Raw genomic sequence first — 19,180 nt, forward strand, 5'->3', positions numbered from 1 at the left:
GCATGCAGTAACTTACAGCCCATGTCAAAGGTGCCAAGAGTCCTCATCACATAATCACTGCCATCTTGAAGTTATGCAAAACAAACTAAAACCCAAAAACAAAGAACAAGTGCCACACTAAATCTACTTTGACCACTTGATGCCTTGGGTCCTCTTGTCACGATCCGCCCTTCCTTCTTGCTCCCTTTCCTTAGCCAGCTTGTCTAAACTGCTCTGCAGTTGGAGCTTCCTCATTTTTCCCAGCTGCTGCAACCATTTTCGGTGTCCTTCCCAGGCAGGAAGTAGAGGGACTCAGTGCACAGCTGTCTGATCCAGACCACAGGGTTTGCATCCTGCCTCTACCGGCATGATCACTGTGATTAGGGGCAAATTACTTAAACTCTCTGAGTCTGAATTTTCTCAACTGTAAACACTGTCTCAGGGTTTGGGGTTGGGGGATTACATGAGATGTCCCACAGGAAGCGACTAGTCAAGTGCCCTGTAGACTCACCGCAGATGTCAGCTTACCGTCTTCAAGATTTGGTTCACTGCTGCCTTCTGATCACAAATGAGCTTGGCCAAATGCCAATGAGTCCAGAGGGCTGGCCTGTCTAACCCGAGACCTTCCCGTTCTTTCCTACCTGACTTGACCCCATAGACCTCTGGTCCGTTTTCCACCTCTGCTGACTCTGGTAGCTCTCGGCATATGTCCTGCTTTTCTGGGTTATTGACATCTAGCTCGTTTCTGTCCCTGGGGATTATAGGGTTTCTAGGACATGTTTGTACATCCTGGATGTCTTACCTTAAAGCTTATTCTTTTTTTTTTTTTTTTTTTTTGGCATGCGGGATCTTGGTTCCCCGACCAGGGATCGAACCCATGCTCCCTGCATTAGGAGCACAGAGTCTTAGCCACTGGACCACCTGGAAAATCCCAAAGCTTATTGTTGATTTCCAGGAACCACAGTTACAAAATGTAGTTGTGTGGTTGTGTGTATACATGCCACCTAATTCACAGTTCCTCTACGCATTTAATGAAAGCTGGCATCTATCATGTAGTCATGATTCCAAGCCCCAAATAGGGGTATATTCCTATCAGAGCATTTGGTGTCTTTAAAAACATTGTATTTCTCCCACAGTTTGACATCCTCGTGGGCGAGGATATCTTATTTTTCTGAGCACAATGCCCCACACATATTAGACATTCAGTGAAGGAGTGAATATGTCACCAAGTGAGGACGGCACGAGTGAAGCACTGCTGTGGCGATTTCCATTCTTTGGGCATCAAACATACAGAAATATTACTATTGTGTAATTTACTTTCCAAGACAAAAGCCTCATTTTTAATTATTTTCTTTTGCTGAAAATCTTTGAACCTACTTGAAAAACTGTGCTTTGTAATTATTATTATTATTTTATGTGTGTTATGTGCTCAGGCCTCTAGAACTCTCATTAAGACTTAATGCATTCCAACTTTTCTTTTGCAGAGGAAACACACTCTTATAATAGAGCCAATCTCTAGCCAACTAACCATTCTAAGTATGAAATCTTCCCTGGAAGCTGCTGACATTTGTCTGAACACATTGAATGTATTGGTCTTTTTAGGCTCTCTGGCTTTGTTCAGTTCTTCCTCACCAGCTGTAGAGAAAGTCCCTGGCTGGGATGTATTTTCAACCATGTAGTTTATAAACCAATCCCCGAATAAGGAATGGCTTCTAAAGCTATCAGATTTATGCTGTTTTAAATGGTGATTGGAGAAAGACAATATAAACACCGATCGTTTCAAAGTATCATTCTTAATTCACTTACTCTGTGCTCCTTTTCTGTAGGAGGGACAAAATTTATATGGAAGAAAAACTGTGCTCAAGGGGCGTTACTTTCACTGGAGAGACCAAGCCTGAATTTCAAAACAATGCAGGATGGCGTTGAACTATTGTACTGAACAGAGGCGGAAGAGTGTGGTGAGCTTGAATAGAGAGGAAGGCATCTAGGGAAGCGGGGAGACTTGATCTAGAACTTGGGAAGCCAGAAGGGTTTCTACAGGTAGAATCCTCCAAGACTGGAGGAACACTAGGGTTGACAGCCTGGGCACGAGGTAGATATGGTGGGTGTTTCCATGGCTTGGAGCAGAAGGGCTAGTTCAGGGCTGCCCTGGAGTAGCTTGAGGGCCATTAGGGGGTCATGCAATAATCTCCACCAATATATGGACAGGTTGTCAGCTCTCTTGGCCCCTCTACACGTTTGTCTTTGGGGTATTCACGCCTCCTTTCTGGCATCCCCACCCACCTCGTGCCTGGTCTCCTCTGCAGCTCAGACCATCTCTGCCCACGTCTTCTACCTGTCCAGATTTTATCCTGGCCTTTCTCGCCCACTGTCCCATGGGCTTCTCTAAATCATCTTCCTTCCTGCCGACAACCTGACTTTAATTTTCTCTGGGTTGCTGGTCTTGAACAAAAGAGATCACCTAGCTTTTCGTTTTCTTTTTTCTTTTTCTTTTTGTTTTGCAGTACGCGGGCCTCTCACCGTTGTGGCCTCTCCCGTCGCGGAGCACAGGCTCCGGACGCGCAGGCTCAGCGGCCATGGCTCACGGGCCCAGCCGCTCCGCGGCCTGTGGGATCTTCCCGGACCGGGGCACGAACCTGCGTCCCCTGCATCGGCAGGCGGACTCTCAACCACTGCGCCACCAGGGAAGCCCCACCTAGCTTTTCTTATTGAAGGCATTTATTCTATCGTATCTCCATTTAAAAAGATGAAGTTATCAACTCAAATGCCTCTTTAATCCTAGCATGTGTGGGGAAGATAAAAAAAATTGCTATCCTGATTTCTGAAAGATTGTTTGCTGTTATATTACAGAATAATGGGTGTTAAGATTCATTATCTTAGGTGGAGGAGAAAAAAATATGAAGGGTCTCAAAAGATAAATTAAAGATGTTGGACTCAGCCCTGTAGTAATAAACAGTATTTGAATGGACACTATAAAGAACTATTGCTTGGAATAGACAGAGGTTAATCTATATTTATGGTGGATAATTGTGTAGCAGAGGGTATGAATCATCCTCAGAGGCCCTAGATGAGTCAAAAGAATTGCTAATTATGTCTTTTTTGTGCAGCTTGGGGCCACGGGTAAAAATATCTGGGTATCGTGATTGATACCAGCATGTGTAGAAATAGGTCAAGATGAAATCTTCCTGACAGTGAAAAAGCAGTGCCAAGAGTTGCATTTTCAACGTCTTTCAGATCCTCCTCTGCTTCTCATTCCCTCCCCATCACCCAGCTCACGGTCTCGTCACTGCAGGCTTTGATGATCGCTGTCGTCTCTTACCATGGACTGTTGCTTCTACTCTTTTTCTCCTCCGAAGCAGCCCATAGATCTATGTCAGATCAATCTTCCTAAAACATTTCTTTCACCATACTTCCATTAGCTGTGCGATTTAACCTTCCTAAACCTCCGTCTCCTGGTTGGAAAATGTGGAGATTGCTTTCAGTTTATTTTTCCAGTTCTAAAATTCTCACTCTATGCCACTCCAGAGTGGCTTTTTTTTTTTTCGTTTGGCAAATAATACTGAGTGTGGAATCCATGCCAAGCAGAGTGCCACCCCTTAGAGATGCAGACACAGCCCGCCGCCACAGTGCCCTGTTATGGGCAGGGGTCTCCACACATTGGATTGTGCCCCTAGGCTTAGAACTTGTGAAAGTGTGTTACCCCCATTTGTGTATGTTTTTTCCCAAATCTACACATTTACAACTAAATGTTAAAAATCACATAATAAAAACTTAAATGGTGAGATAAAAGATGAAATAGTATTTATAAAATTTAAATTTTATTATTTAAGGTGCAATTAATGTTTTGCTCTCTCTAAAACTGTTAATATTATTTTAGTGAGATCGGTGTGATTAAATTGGCTTCATTAACTTAGAAAATCTTTTTCTAAAATACTTTTTAAAAAAATTTATTTTGTTTGTTTATTTTTGGCTGCGTTGGGTCTTTGTTGCTGCGCGCAGGCTTTCTCTAGTTACAGCCAGTGGGGACTACTCTTCGTTGCGGTGCGCAGGCTTCTCATTGTGGTGGCTTCTCTCGTTGCGGAGCACGGGCTCTAGGCACGCAGACTTCAGTAGTTGTGGCACGCGGGCTCAGTAGTTGTGGCTCGTGGGCTCTAGAGCGCAGGCTCAGTAGTCGTGGTGCACAGGCTTAGCTACTCTGCGGCATGTGGGATCTTCCCGGACCAGGGCTCAAACCTGTGTCCCCTGCACTGGCAGGTGGATTCTTAACCACTGCACCACCAGGGAAGTCCCTGTTTTGTATTTCTTAATAATGTTTGTAATCCAATGAACACACAAAACTTCACCGAGAAAAAAATGCTGGGAAGTTAGGGGACACCAAGGAGTGGAGAGAAGAAGAGTGAGTGAAAAGTCTTGTTGTACAAGCGTGTGTCACACTTCCACATCCCTGGGAGAGCTGTCTGTGTGTGATGAAGTGCACTAACGAAAGCGTGATAGCACAACGTTTGAAGTTGCAAGCAGGATTTTCTCCAGAGAGCACATTTATGAAACAGACTGTGCATGTCCGGGATATTTGATTGTTTTCAAATCACTTATAATGTCTCCAAAGTTCTGTATATTCCACCAAGAAAGAAAATCAACACTTTTTTTTCCCTCTGCCCTTTTTCAACTGTAAACCATACATCTCAAGCAAATCAAAGACGGTGACTGAAGAAGAGTTAAGGAAGGTGGCGCGTCTGTCCAGATGAGCAAGGGAAGACGGGGACAGGAATGAAAAACCTAATGAGATGTTCTTTGATCGCAAGATTTCAGCAGAAATTTCCAAGTCCATGATATGTGTTTATGTGATCAAGACACCCAGAATGCCGTAGATGTCTTCAACTGTGTAAAAAACTAAGGCGTTAAGTTAGTGTAAAACTTTGCTACTTTCATTGTTTCACAATAAAAAAATTTCAATTTCATTATGCTTTCCCTTCCCCCAAGGGTAGATCTGTTCTTTTTCTGTCTTCAGGCTACCACGCTATGTGACCATGTGGCCTAAGGTGACTTGTCCAGTGGAGGCTGGCAGGGTGCAGGACGGTCATCTGACAGCAGAATCTCAGGTCCCTCCAGAAGCTTCTCTCTCTGTCTTGGTTTCCCGAGTTTCTTTTGGGCTCCAGGGACTCAGAAAAACACACGGAGATGGTCACCATTCAGTGGTTCCCCCGAGATAATGCTGATCCCAAGGTGCTGAGACTTGTTGCGGATCTGGTAGGGAGGGTGGGGTCTGGGGGACAGGTGACCCTCCAGTAAATCACCTTGAGACAGCAGACTGATGGCTGGGCATGTCGGGGACCTGCTTGGTAGGCAGGGAGGTGACGCCGGTGGCCTTGAGGGATTCGGTCTGGCTATGTCCTCCTGGCCGTGACCACAGTGACCTCTGCCAGTTGTGAGGCCTTCGGCTGTGACCTTTGGGTGCTGGGGGGAGGGGAGGGCCAGGACGCTGAGGCTAAGAGGAGCTGGGTGGAAGCTGGGTGGCTCTCGAGAGCCAGCAGCCCTGGCCACGCCAGGGGGACAGCTTCAGAATTTGAGCCAATAACCTGAGTCTGTGAAGAGACGTGCAGAGCAGCATCCCGTTTGGGGCTGGGCTTCAGGACGGGGACGTTGGTTTGTAGAAGAGCTGGCACAGGGGAAGGATGGGGCTGCTTCTGGGCTCCTTGGGGGAAGGGGTGACCGTGGAGGCCTGCCTTCAGGGAGACAGCTCCGGGGTGGAGGGGAGGCCTGCTGGTTCCCCCAGGCCCTCTGACCTTGCACACCAGCTCAAGTGGCTGAGTTGCCGTTACTCTTTGGGGGTCCCCGGGGCCTCCTGGGGCGCCTGAGATGTTTTGCAGGGTTGGGCTGGCAGGGCCACGTGCCTTCAGTAGGAGGGCTGGGGAGGGAGACCCGTCCAGAGCCAGGGGGGCAAGTGAGCAGAGGTAGCAGGAAACGGAGGGTGTGGGAAGGCTCGGAGGCTGCGGGGAAGGCTCGGAGGCTGCCGTGTTTGTTCCGATTGCTGGGGTGACGTTGAGGATGGCGGACTCTTGGCAGGGCTGCAGGCTGGTGGCGTCTCTGTGGGCCAGTGGCTGCCCTCGGCTACTTACATGCGGTCCCGCGTGGATGAGCTGTGAGCCCACGGCTGGGGCCTGGGGTGGTGTGAAGGCAGTGGGGACATCGCACGATCGGCGCTTCCGACCGCGTGGCCCGGATTCCCACCGTGACATTTACGTAGAGTCCCACCTGTCACCGAGCCAGCCCGGGTCTGCTCCCCCGTGCCCAGAAAGCCAGCCCACCGCCGCCGGGGGATGGGAAGGGCAGCTTTTATGGCAGAACCAAGCAGGAGCCCGGGGGACACGGAGCCACGTACACAGGGACTGTGAGACTTTCCACCTTTTTGTTGGACTGAAATAAAACGACGCGTGGGAACTTTAACATCTCGCTCCTGCGTCATCCGTGGTGTATACCCTCTCCTTTGAGAACAGCAGGTCTGGTGCATCCTGGAGCAAGTCCAGCCTCCCAGCTTAGCATTCCCAGTGGTGGGAAAGACAACCTCATAGATCCGCCAAACCCCAGTGTTTCCCTCTGCGGGGGGCACGCAGGCAGCTGCGGTGAGATGGCGTTGGGCCACCAGGTCCGGCCGCGCCACATCAGGGGAGCTGGTTTGCATCCACTCCGAGCTGATGAGTTGAGAGCCAGCGAGCCATACTTTCTTGCTAAAAAAATAAAAATAAATCACTCTTTTAATGTTTCTTTAAATACCTCAAATACTTCTTGGTAAAGGAGTTGATAAGAACACATTAAGAAATATGGAGACTTTTACTGTTATCTGTCCTATTTTTCAGTTAGAATATAGACTAGTTTGTAACAGGTATTCTAGGTTTTTGGTAGCTTTCCCAATAACATATAATAAATATTTCTTGGTTGATTGATTAATAAAGATGTTAGTAATGTGTTGATTTAAAAAAAATGATTGATTAATAAAGATGTTAGTATATGTGTTGATTTAAAAAAACACAAAAAATGTGTTGATTTAAAATTCCATTTTAAATTTAAAATGGAATCAGATGGGGTAAATGGAACAGAAGTTAGGAGAAGGGATATTATAATATTAAATGATTAAAGATCAGACAAACTGTAGGTATATTTATATGGTGCACATGTATTTTGTGACATATATGCTTTTCTATATTTCAGTTCAAATGATCTCAGTGTGTATTGCAATCTTTTTGTAAGAAACATTTTGTTTCTCACTCGAATGTAGATATTGAGAAGCATAATAACTTATTCAGGCAGAAAAGTAGTGTTTACAAATTTCATTAAGTATCTTTTTATGAAGTAAAAGGAGAAAAGTAGTGACAGAGTACGTGGGACATTTTTTATTAACGTAAGAATTGTTTAAGTATATTTTCCCCTAGTGCAAATATCAAGAGCACAACGGCTGCAGAGAAACAGATACTGAAACGCTGCATTGTGATTTTTTTTTTCAAAAAAGATGACCGCAGTGATGAGTTTCATAGCGAGTGAAGGAGAGGTCTGACAATAGCCGTATCTACCTGCCAATGTCAGGCGGAACAGCAGCTATGCTCAGCTAGAGTAACGGCCACCAGGACACAAAGGAGGTGCTGCAGACGCTTCCTTCATTCCTTGGATGGCCGTGATGTCCCCTGGGGCAGGCACTGAAAACTCGCCAAGGCTCTTGGTCGCTGTTAACAGTAACTCCTTAAAGAGCTGCCTGCAGCATCAGAAAGATACACGATGTTTGAAAGCATGGTTTTCATAGGTGAATTACCAGAAGAAAAATATATATGACTATGTAGGGTGTGTGTGTGTGTGCGTGTGTTACATTTGCTTATTTGTGAACAAATGTTTGTTTGAATTTGTTTGTGTGAAGTATCTTTTTGTAAATGATAATATAATGCGTCCAGAGGGTGTCGAATTCAGGAATGAAGGATTACTTATCCATATATAATACAGTATATAAAGTAGTAAACTGTATAGTATAGATCTGAAGCATTCTTGGTAAAATAAAAAAGGTGCCCTTTGTTAAAATTTCACAGTGCTTCTTTCTTTGTGAAGCCTTATCAAAGTTCTAAGTCCTTTTTCTAGCATGTGTGAGATTCTTCAAAAATACTTTCCTCAGAGATCAAAATTCTAAATTTCAGATTGGGTTAAATACATTTTATAATTCATCCTGCAGCTGTCGGAGCTATAATGGGGTAAAATGAGAATTGCTTTTTAGGGCGTATTTCTCAACAGAGCAGTTTTGAAAATGAAACCAAATTTTCACGCTCCACTTGACATTGGAATTTAAAGTTATTTTTACAGGCTCCACTGCAGTCACTATGTGAAACATTAAAAAAGTTATTAGAATATAGTAAGTTAATAGTTAAAACAATTTTCTTCCAGCATCTTATTTGGTAAATAAAAAACAGCAATACAGATTATATCTTGCTATCACCTTTAATGGGTTTTTGTATTTATGCTTTAACCAAATAACACATTTTCTTGTGTTAAATGTTTCCTCCCTTTTAATTATAGCCAGATTCGCTGCCTCGGCAGGTAGAGCTTTTATTAACTTGAAAGTATGTTTGTTTTAAATAAGGGCTGTGTGACAGACCCTTCAAGGGAAAGCACATTTTCTCTGAAATGCAGTGAGGTGTCTAAATATAGCCCCAAGTCCCCAGAACATTGAGGGACTGGAACATTTTCAGGTATCCCTACTGGAGACAGATCTGCTTTCGATTTTACAAAGTAGTGACTGTATGAAATCACTGAAGCTGGACCAAAAAAAAAAGGCTTCCAATTCATGGTAAATCCCAGAGAAGACAGACAAGCCACAGAGCAGGAGCGAGAAGACCTGGGTCCAGCCTCCTTTTTGTCTTTGATTTGGAAGGCCTCTGACCTTGGGCACCCCCGTGAAGTGGGGCACCACGTTTTTGTCTTATTCTCTGTCCTCCTTCCGTGACCTCCCGCCCCACCGCAAGGGCCTGTCCCCGAGGGCTTGGCCCCCTGATGGCCAGCTAATCCGGGTAAGGGATCTGTGAAGGGCCCCGTTCAGAGAAGGGGGCTTGCTGCCCCTAATCCCCATGACTCTGAGAAATCAGGCTCAGACTACAGCTTAAGGATGGAAGGATTTAGGTTCTTTTACAGTGGAGACTGTTAAGTATCACTCCCGTAGTAATTCCGGAAGGCTTATAAAATGAGAGAATTTCTCCTATGTCTGAGACAGCTTAACTCTTGACATTAACCTGGGAGGCCACGAAGATGTTGCGGCGAAGAGTAAATTCTGGGTGACCTGCTGGGCTTAGATGTGTGACTTCAGCGTCAAGCTCTTTAGGTACAAGAGACCATCTGAGGTCCGATCACTACTCCTGTGAACTTCCAAAGAGACTGTGGGTCCCAGTTTGAGAGCAGCAAGTAGAAAACCCTAGTTTCGTATATTTAGATGAAGAGTAATGAAACAACAAAAACAAAATAACTGAAACCTAACAAAATGAATGGCTTGCCCAAAGTTCTAGCACAAAATAAGGATGGCATCAAGAATAAAAAATTCAGGTTTTCTAGTCTCAGTGGAACTCTCTTTTCACAACAATATACTACTTCTCAAATTTAAGTTACGACAAATGAACTTATTTACAAAACAGAAACAGACTCACAGACATAAGAAAACAAACTTATGGTTACCAAAGGGGGAAGGGGCTGGGAGAGTGGATAAATTAGGGGTTTGAGATTAACATACACACTACTATATATAAAATAGATAATCAACAAGGACCTACTGTATAGCTCAGGGAACTCTATTCTAAATATCTTGTGATAACCTATACAGGAAAAGAATCTGAAAAAGAATACAGATATATGTATAGCTGAATCACTTTGCTGTACACCTGAAACTAACACAACATTGTAAATCAACTATACGTCAATAAGAAAATAAAATAAAATTACCATTAATTAGTCAATTGATGAGCTTTTCACGAATGATTTAAATATCCCCCCAAATATAATACTGGCTGAAGACCAGCCGATTACCATTTTTCTAATAAGAACAAATATTTAGTGGCATCAGTGTGGACAATTCTGAATAGTTTAGATCAGTGCTTTTCGACCGTAATGTGCAAACAAATGACTGGGATGTCTTGTTAAAATGCAGGTCAATTTCTGCAGGAATGAGGTGGACCTTGCATTTCTAACAAGCTCCCTAGAGATTCTGATGCAGCCTGACCAGCAGGGTTAATTAAGACTGAGCACGGAAGACCCTACCACCCTCGGAAAGTTTCCTGCCTTTAGAGAACTCCCACTTATGGCAGTAGATGAGACAAATGAACAGAAGTAAGACAGCAATAAATATAACTTGAATTCATCTGATTTTTAAAAAATGTATATTATTTCTTTCTGAATGATAGATTTTTCCCAATTCGCTGAACGTCCCTCCTGGCCAGCTCCTTTATTTTTACTTTTTATAGAGTGTCTAGAAAATCACTCTGTACATAGTAGCTGTTAAGAAATGCCAACTACCTGTCATCACAGGTCATTGCAAATACCAGATGGAAATTCCAAGAGGAACCGGATCATTCAGTCTCGTGATAAAATTCCTTTCAGTAATGGATTATCCGAATGGCTGGATGGTGGGTTTCTTTGCAACTTCATCAATTCCCCCCAAACTCGCCCCTTCACAGGCAGAGCAGGGGCAGGCCGCCTCTTCACTGCCTGGGGACATTCTGCAGATTCCGAGGCCGGTAGGCAGAGTGTGTGCAGATGGATGGCTATGCACTGTCTCCTGGTGAGACCGGGGCTTCAGGGTGAGGAATCAGGAGATGAAAGCCATGAAACAGCCTGGGATTCTCTCAAAAATAGTCCAGAGCTGTGCTGTCCCAGACAGGAGACACTGGCCACTCGCGGCTGTTTAATTAGCATTAAATGAAAAATGTAAATTCAGTTCTGCAGTTGCTCTGGGTCCATTTCAGGCACACACATGGCTAGTGCCTGCTGTGTGGGAGGATAGCGGTGCAGGTACAGGACATTTTCATCATCCCAGAAAGTTCTGTTGGACACAAGGGGCAAAAAAGGAATGAAAAGCCTGATTCGTGTGGTGGCTGGAAGTTATCAAAGAAACCTTCAACTAGACAGAGATTGCTCAATGACAGCATTTCAGCCGGAGAGCAGGGTAGTGGAATGGGGCAGGTTTAGTTTGGGGGGGAAGGGAGAAGCAGGATAAAATTAGTTGCTCACATCATAACCAATTATTTTGACTTTTTACATTTTTTTTCCTGAGCAGTGGGTACACACTATAGAACCCATCCACTTAGAAAACATTTTCTTTCCCTGACCATACAGTTCTTTCTGCAGTGCTGTCGTGTATTGCTTTACACGTAGTTTATGCTGTGTAAACTGCTCTTGACTTTGGGGGTCCCCCACGCCCAATCGTAAGCCCATGTTCTTGTGTAACTCCGATTAACTTGTGAAAGCTCTTTATGCTGGTGGATCAGAGGTTCTGCCTTTATGTCTTATGACATTTTCTGATAATTCTCTTTCCATTCACTTCACTCATTCATTTGACGAGTGTTTATTAAATACCTCCTAGGTGCCAGGCATCTGTTAAATCTTCTTCTTTCTTCTCTTCTCCCAAGACAGCTTCTTTCTTCTAGTTGAGATTTTAAACAGTAATAAAATGAAATTTCCCAGCCAGAACTTAATATTACAAAATCTGTTCTAAGTGGAGCAAACCACACTCTTTAGCAATCTGGGCAAATGGATTAACTTTGATCTTAGGAGGAGAGAACTTTTATAGCGTTCTTCTCTGGCCTGAGATCCCCTCTGATGACTTAGCATCCTTAGGGCCTGTATCAGTTTCCTAGGGCTGCCATAATAAATTACCACAAACTGGGTGGCGGGGCGACTTCAAACATAAGAAACGCGTTCTCTCATGCTTCTGGAGGCCGGACGTCTGAAATCAAGGTGTCAGCAGGGCCGTGCTCCCTCTGAAGGCTCCAGGGAAGAATCCTTCTTGCCTCTTCCCACGTAGTGGCGGCTGGGAATCCTCAGCATTCCTGGGCTTACAGCTGCATCCTCCAACCTGTGCCTCCATCATCACATGCTGTCTTCCGTCTGTGTGTGTCTGTGTGTCCGTGTCCAAACCTCCTTCTCTTTTCTATTACAAAGGCCCCAGTCCCTGGGTTAGGGTCCATTTTAGTCCACTATGACCTCATCTTAACTTGATTACATCTGCAAGGACTATTTCCAAATAAGGTCACGCTCGCCAGGACTGGAGCATCTTTTTGGAGGACACAATTCACCCATAACAGACACACTCACACAGATGTATACATGCAGGTCGTTGACTTTAGCCCCAGTAAAAGCAGCAAGGAAGCGGAACTCCAGGGCGAGCCTGAAGTTCGACAAGAGAAGAAGCAACATTGCTCTGACCCTTGGTCCTTCCAGCTTCTCTAGGGAGCAGATGGGATGAGCCGTGAAGAAGATCAGAGACTGCTGGACACCAGAGGGCCGAGTGCTGAGCACACGGACACCAAGTGGATTGTAAATCACTTCTGCCCCTTTCGTTCTCTCCTACTACTCTCCGTTCTGCCTCCTCTGTCCTCCCCTCCTTCCCTTCTCTGTTCAGTCTCTCTGCCATCCCTTTTCTTTGAGCCCCAAAGCAAAGAAGCAATATATTATGTGACCAAAGAACTTCTGAGGGACGCTAGCATATTCCCCATTAGGTTTAATGTTTAATTTAATTTAATTTAATTTTAGTGTTTAATCCAGAATTCTGAGGACAAATCATAGGGCAGGGTTTGTCAATTTTATCACGTTGGCCGTCAACCAAGTTTTGGTGGAACTGATTTTCTCAACCAATTTTCTCTTTTCTCCTGTCTTACTAATCTCCATAGCACACAGTAGCAACGTACAGTATCTTGTTAATCAATACATAGACATAAACCGTTTATAAAACAGGGCATCGTCTCTTAACATTTCCTAAAGAGCTGACTCGTTATAGGTTAATCTACTCCGATTTTCGTGAAACTTTTGTCCATTCCTGTTACAAATATTTATAAAGCACCCACTACGAATAAAGGATTTTGCTAGAATTTGTGGATGATGCAGAAATAACTAGGACATAGTCCTGCTTTCAGGAAGTTTCCGGTTTGGTGGGAAAGAGACTCAGATATAAATAACTATGATATAAGGTGAAATGTGATAAATGCTGCAATCCAGGTTCAGATGTTTGGGGACAGAGGGGTTGATAATGACTGGGAAGGCCTTGGAAGAGGTCAGGAGTTTGTACTGGGAATTCAGGAATGGAGAGTGTGTCAGCTAGCAGTTGTTCCTTGAAGGACGTTGCCCTTGGAATACGTGGGCAAAGGTGGTGATTTGCAGAGTGGGCAGGTCCTGGGGGAAGGAGCAACAGGAGGGTGTGGTTAGGAGGACGTGAAGTGGAAATAAGGCTGGAAAGAGGTCGAATGATCCAGAAGACACGGGTTTTTCTTTGAATTCCAGATTGAAGTATTTGGACTTCATTCCATATTTAACGGAGAATCATCAAAGTGTCTCACTGGAGGCCCAGAAGGTCAGTTGGGAAGCTGTTGAAATGGTCTGCGAGTCAGGATGTAAAGATCTGACCTAGGAAAGGGGTGGAGGATGTGGAGAACAGGGGAAATCGAGGCACAGGTGGAAGTAGAATCACGAGAACCTAGCAGCGGACAGGATGTTGACGAGGAGGGAAAACGGAGAGCCTCGTGCAAGGACGTGGTGAGGGGGCCATGGAGAGTCTATTGTGGTCTTCTGGTATTTTTGAACCATTGATGTAGGGAAGTCCAGCAGGGGGTGAAAAATGCATGTTTGGAGTTGTGAAGAGCAGTCAGAGTTAGGGATGAATATTATTAACTAAAGAAAGGATTTTAGAGAGAAACGTGACGCCCAGCCTTTCTATACTATAGAAATATTGTATGCTTAAAGTAAATTTATCCTGTTGGAAAAACACTTAGAAACAAGAGCGTTATTATTTACTAAACATAACTGTGTCTAGAGAGGGAAAAATATATAAAATGGAAAAACACCAAAGGGATAAGAAAAGACTTAGGATCCTAGGGAAATAAGGGTTAGTCCTCCCCGGGGGCTAGTTTAAAAAATTATTTGTTGATTGAAGGGAGCCTTGTTATTGATTTTATATTTCTGATTATATAATTGGTTATTGAGTTTATGTTTTATGATGGGTCCCTGAAAGGTTGTAGAATATGTTTAAGTAAAAGTATCACAACCTTAGTGTTTGGATGCGGCCGTCAGATAGAAAGCCATGCGGGCAGCCCATGACCTGGAAAGTATTCTGCCTGCAATTCTTTTTTTTTTTTTAAAGAAGATGTTGGGGGTAGGAGTTTATTAATTAATTAATTTTTGGCTGTGTTGAGTCTTCGTTTCTGTGTGTGAGGGCTTTCTCTAGTTGTGGCGAGCAGGGGCCACTCTTCATCGCGGTGCGCGGGCCTCTCATTGTCGCGGCCTCTCTTGTCGCGGAGCACAGGCTCCAGACGCGCAGGCTCAGTAGTTGTGGCTCACGGGCCAGTTGCTCCGCGGCATGGGGGATCCTCCCAGACCAGGGCTCGAACCCGTGTCCCCTGCATTAGCGGGCAGATTCTCAACCACTGCGCCACCAGGGAAGCCCCCTGCCTGCAATTCTTAAGTCCTTTTAGTCAATTAGAAAGCATTTCTAGTTTTACGTAATTTGAAGATGAATTTCCCGACAGTTATGAATGCCCAACAATGGAAGTGGCTTCTTCAGGAGGCCTTAAACTTCCCACTCGGGAAGTGTTTCGGGAAAACAGGATTGGCTCTCTGTTGAGGTTATTTCTAAAAGCGTTTTATTTGGATGGGAAGTTGGCCCTAATGACGGTCACCCTGAGACTGAGCTCTTGGCACTCCCCACCGGATCAGGAGTTGAAGGTCGAGTTGGGTGGTGCACCATTAGGGGTTGGGTCCTGCCCTCGGTCCAAGGACATTTCTGTTCAAAGGCTCACAGGAGACTAGAAATAAACTTAGTGCCTTTCATCTTCCCTCACAACTCTTTATTTTCTAACCTTTTAACATTTTCAGTTCCTGGGTGTGGAGAATAAGACTGGAAACATGTTTTAACGGATGCTTTGTTTTGTTTGAATTTTGAAGGCAGCCACAAAGAGAAGCTTTATTTTTAAATTATATCTTTAAAATTTTATCCCAAGCCAACTCTTGGAGTTTAAATGGAAAAATTAACAAAGTATGTCTATGTTATGATATTTGAAGACGTGGTATCAGTACCAAATACCTTAAATTTCTGAATTGACGGTAACGCTGACCATTTTGTCTATACATAAGTGGTACAGTCATCACTTAACTTATTTGCTTTCTGACTTGAATTGTAATCTCTTTTCTATACTTAGAATGTATGCTTTGCTTACCATTATTACAAAATTAGTCAACCGAATATGGCAAATCTCAAATAAAAAATGGTAAAACTCAAATAAAAACAGACATAAAATACAACTACTTAGTATTTTCTCCCACTGCAGTAGTCTTCTATTTTAAAATTAATTAATTAATTTTTGGCTGCATTGGGTCTTCGTTGCTGCACGCGGGCTTTCTCTAGTTGCGGCGAGCTGGGGCTACTCTTTGTTGCAGTGCGCGGGCTTCTCATTACAGTGGCTTCTCTTGTTGCAGAGCACGGACTCTAGGTGTGTGGGCTTCAGTAGTTGCAGCACACGGGCTCAGAAGTTGTGGCTTGCAGGCTCTAGAGCGCAGGGCTCAGTAGTTGTGGCACATGAGCTTAGTTGCTCCACGGCATGTGGGAATCTTCCAGGACCAGGGCTCGAACCCGTGTACCCTGCATTGGCAGGCGGATTCTTAACCACCGCGCCACCAGGGGAGCCCTTAAATATTAATTTTTAAAAAAGATTTGTCATTTAATTCACTTTTTCTCTGTCTGCTGGCTGGAAATTACACATTCTCTTTTCACATTTGAAATCTTACTATGCATACTTACTTTATCAACATTTAAAGTTAATATTTTAACCCCTTGTAAACAATTCAGGTCCTCAGAACACTTTAGCTTTGATCATTTTCTCCTAGTTTACATGTTATGTTTGTCATCCTATCCTTTTCTTTACAAACCAGACATTATTATTAATTCAAAAAGCAAATATTTACTTAGATTTTCCTACATTCTAAAGAAGTTATTTGCACACCTTTCCTTCCTGCACCTTGGTCCCTCCTGAGACCATTTTCCTTTTTCCTGAATACATCTTTCAGAAGTTCCTCTAGTGTAGTTTATTACTGGTTAGCACTCATTTTTTAATTTATCAGAACATGTCTTAAGTTTGAACTTTTTCTTGAAATTTAATTTTTCTGGGCATACAGTTCAATACACCTGAAGGTACTTTGCTGCTTTCCTGCCTCGGTTATTGTTTCTGAGGTGTCCACTCAGAACCCAATTGTGGGTTGTTGGTGATGTGTCATTTTGTTCTGAAGATTCTCACTATGTGTTGTGAACAGTAGTTTACTAAAATGTGTGTAGCTGTGGATTAAAATTTGTTTTCTTGTTCAATACATGTTGTACTTCTAACACCTGTGAATTCATGTCTTTCTGGAAAGTTCTCAGTCATTATCTTTCCAACTACTGACTCTTCTCCATTCTGACTAGTTTCTCCTTCTGTGAGACTTTTACTTTCCATTCTCCAATATCTATTAGTGCTCCTTCCAGATTTTCTATTTTCCTGTCCCTCTATGCTGCCTCCAAGTAGTTTTTTCAGATCAATCTTCCAGTTCATGATTTCCTCTTCAGCTATATTTTCTGCTATTTAATCCAACAAGGTTTAAACATTTTGACAATTATTATTTATTCATTAAATTTAAAAAATTGTGGTAAAATACATTACAATAAAATTTACCACCTTCACCATTTTTAAGTGTAGAGTTCAGTGGTATTAAACACAGTCACAGTGCTGTACAGCCAACATCACCACCTGATACCAAAGCCAGACAAAGACATAATCAAAAAAGGAAAAGTACAGACCAATATACCTTATGAACTTTAACGCAAAAATCCTCAACAAAATACTAGCAAACAGAATTCAGCAGCATATTAAAAGAATTACACATCAAGGTCAAGTAGGATTTATTCGTGAAATGCAAGGATGGTTCAACATAGGAAAGCTAATCAATGTAGTTTGCCACATCAACAGAATGAAGGGGAAAAAAAACATTGTGATCTCAATTGATGCGAAAAAAATCATTTGACAAAATTCAACACCTTTTCATGGTAAAAACACTGAATAAACTAGGAATAGAAGGAAACTATCTCAACATAATTAAAGCCATATATGAAAATCACATAGCAAACCTCATACTCCACAGTAAAAGATGGAAAGTGTTTCCTGTAAGATTAGGAACAAGGCAAGGATGTCATCTCACCCTTTCTACTCAACAAAGTACTGGGAGTTCTAGCCAGAACAATTAGATAAGAAAAAGAAAGAAAAGGCATCCAAATGAGAAAGGAAGAAGTAAAATGAAGTCCATTTGCAGATGATATTATCTTATGTGTAGAAAACCCTAAAGATTTCACAGAAACCTGTTAGAACTAACAAATGAATTCAGTAGCAGGATATAAAGTCAACACACAAAAATCAGTTGCATTTCTGTGCATGGACGATGAACAGGAGCACCAAAAGAATAAAATACTTAGGAATTAACCTAAGCAAAGAAGTGAAAGGCTATCTCCATGGGAGGCCTCTGCCTTTATGACGTAAAGGGAAGAGCGAGCATAGAGAATTATACACAAAACTCTGCTCCGTAAACTCTCCGGTGACACTTGTCACCCAACTCACATTTATTGGGGGAGAGACCTGGGAATACAGTCTTCCATATGCCCGGGGAGGGGTAAGGAGGACCAGAGACTAGTTAGCCTTAGTGATGACTAACCATACCTTAGTCCCATAAACCCAGCACTGAAGCAAAAGTGGTGTTTCATGCAAAATTCATTTGTTCCACAGTGAGTTGTCCTTTCAGACTCTCTAGCCTGGGATTCCACTGGATTGGGAGGCCCCAGCACATTCTCAAGTGCGCTAAGACTTGAGAGCCATGCGATGTCACAAATCCTACTTTGAGTTTCCAAAAACTCAACTGACTAATTTTGATAAGGTGTATGGAATATGAGATAGCTCCTAATGCTATTTACTCAAGAGCAAATGCTTGAATTATTTAAATGTAATGAAATACATTATAGTGGATATCAATTTGGGTAGAGAAAGCACAGAGTAGTATATATAAATATAAAGGAAGATATTGGGAAAAATACAGGTCGAACAGGACTGAGAAAGGTAAATGATTTTTGGAAAAAATTATAAGGCACACATGCTATCACTCACACTGCTCCTTTGAAGCAATTGAATATTCCAGATTCCTCTCTGATAAGTATCGATAATGGTACTTGGGTGAAATGATTATTTCTAGAAAGTTTAGGATGTGTAACAGTAGTGGAATCAGTTCTTGTTGATTCTTATCAGAATTATTAATTTTGTTACTTCTTTTATTGACCGTTTTCTTTGTAACATGTGTTACAATAAGAAATTTTATATATATGTAAATTATATATACATACATACATACATATATATATATATATGTGTCTCTAGGCTCTAAAATAAGCTGAATTAAGAAGCATGATATGGCTTCCCTGGTGGCGCAGTGGTTGAGAGTCCGCCTGCTCGATGCAGGGGATGTGGGTTCGTGCCCCGGTCCGGGAACATCCCACGTGCCGCGGAGCGGCTGGGCCCGTGAGCCATGGCCGCTGAGCCTGCGCGTCCGGAGCCTGTGCTCCGCAACGGGAGAGGCCACGACAGTGAGAGGCCCGCGTACCGAAAAAAAAAAAGCATGATAAATCATGTCAAGATTAACAATGTTAATTGATATATTTTGCTCCAAACTCCAGTAAGATTTATTAGGGTCTCTGTATCTAAGTCTAATGTGAATTACAGAGTTTTGGATAATTGCTATTAAGTAGAAGAAACAAGTTAAGTAGGAAATAAATCTATTAGGTCACAACACTATTAAGGACACAAGTATAGAATTACTAGTGTTTAAATCTATTTTCAGTATTTCAAAATTATATGTTGCATGAAAATGCTAAACTCGGAGAAGATTGTTGAGTCTCTAGTTTCTCCGTGTGAGC

This window comes from Phocoena sinus, chromosome 18, assembly GCF_008692025.1.
Source record: "Phocoena sinus isolate mPhoSin1 chromosome 18, mPhoSin1.pri, whole genome shotgun sequence".
NCBI lineage: Eukaryota > Metazoa > Chordata > Mammalia > Artiodactyla > Phocoenidae > Phocoena > Phocoena sinus.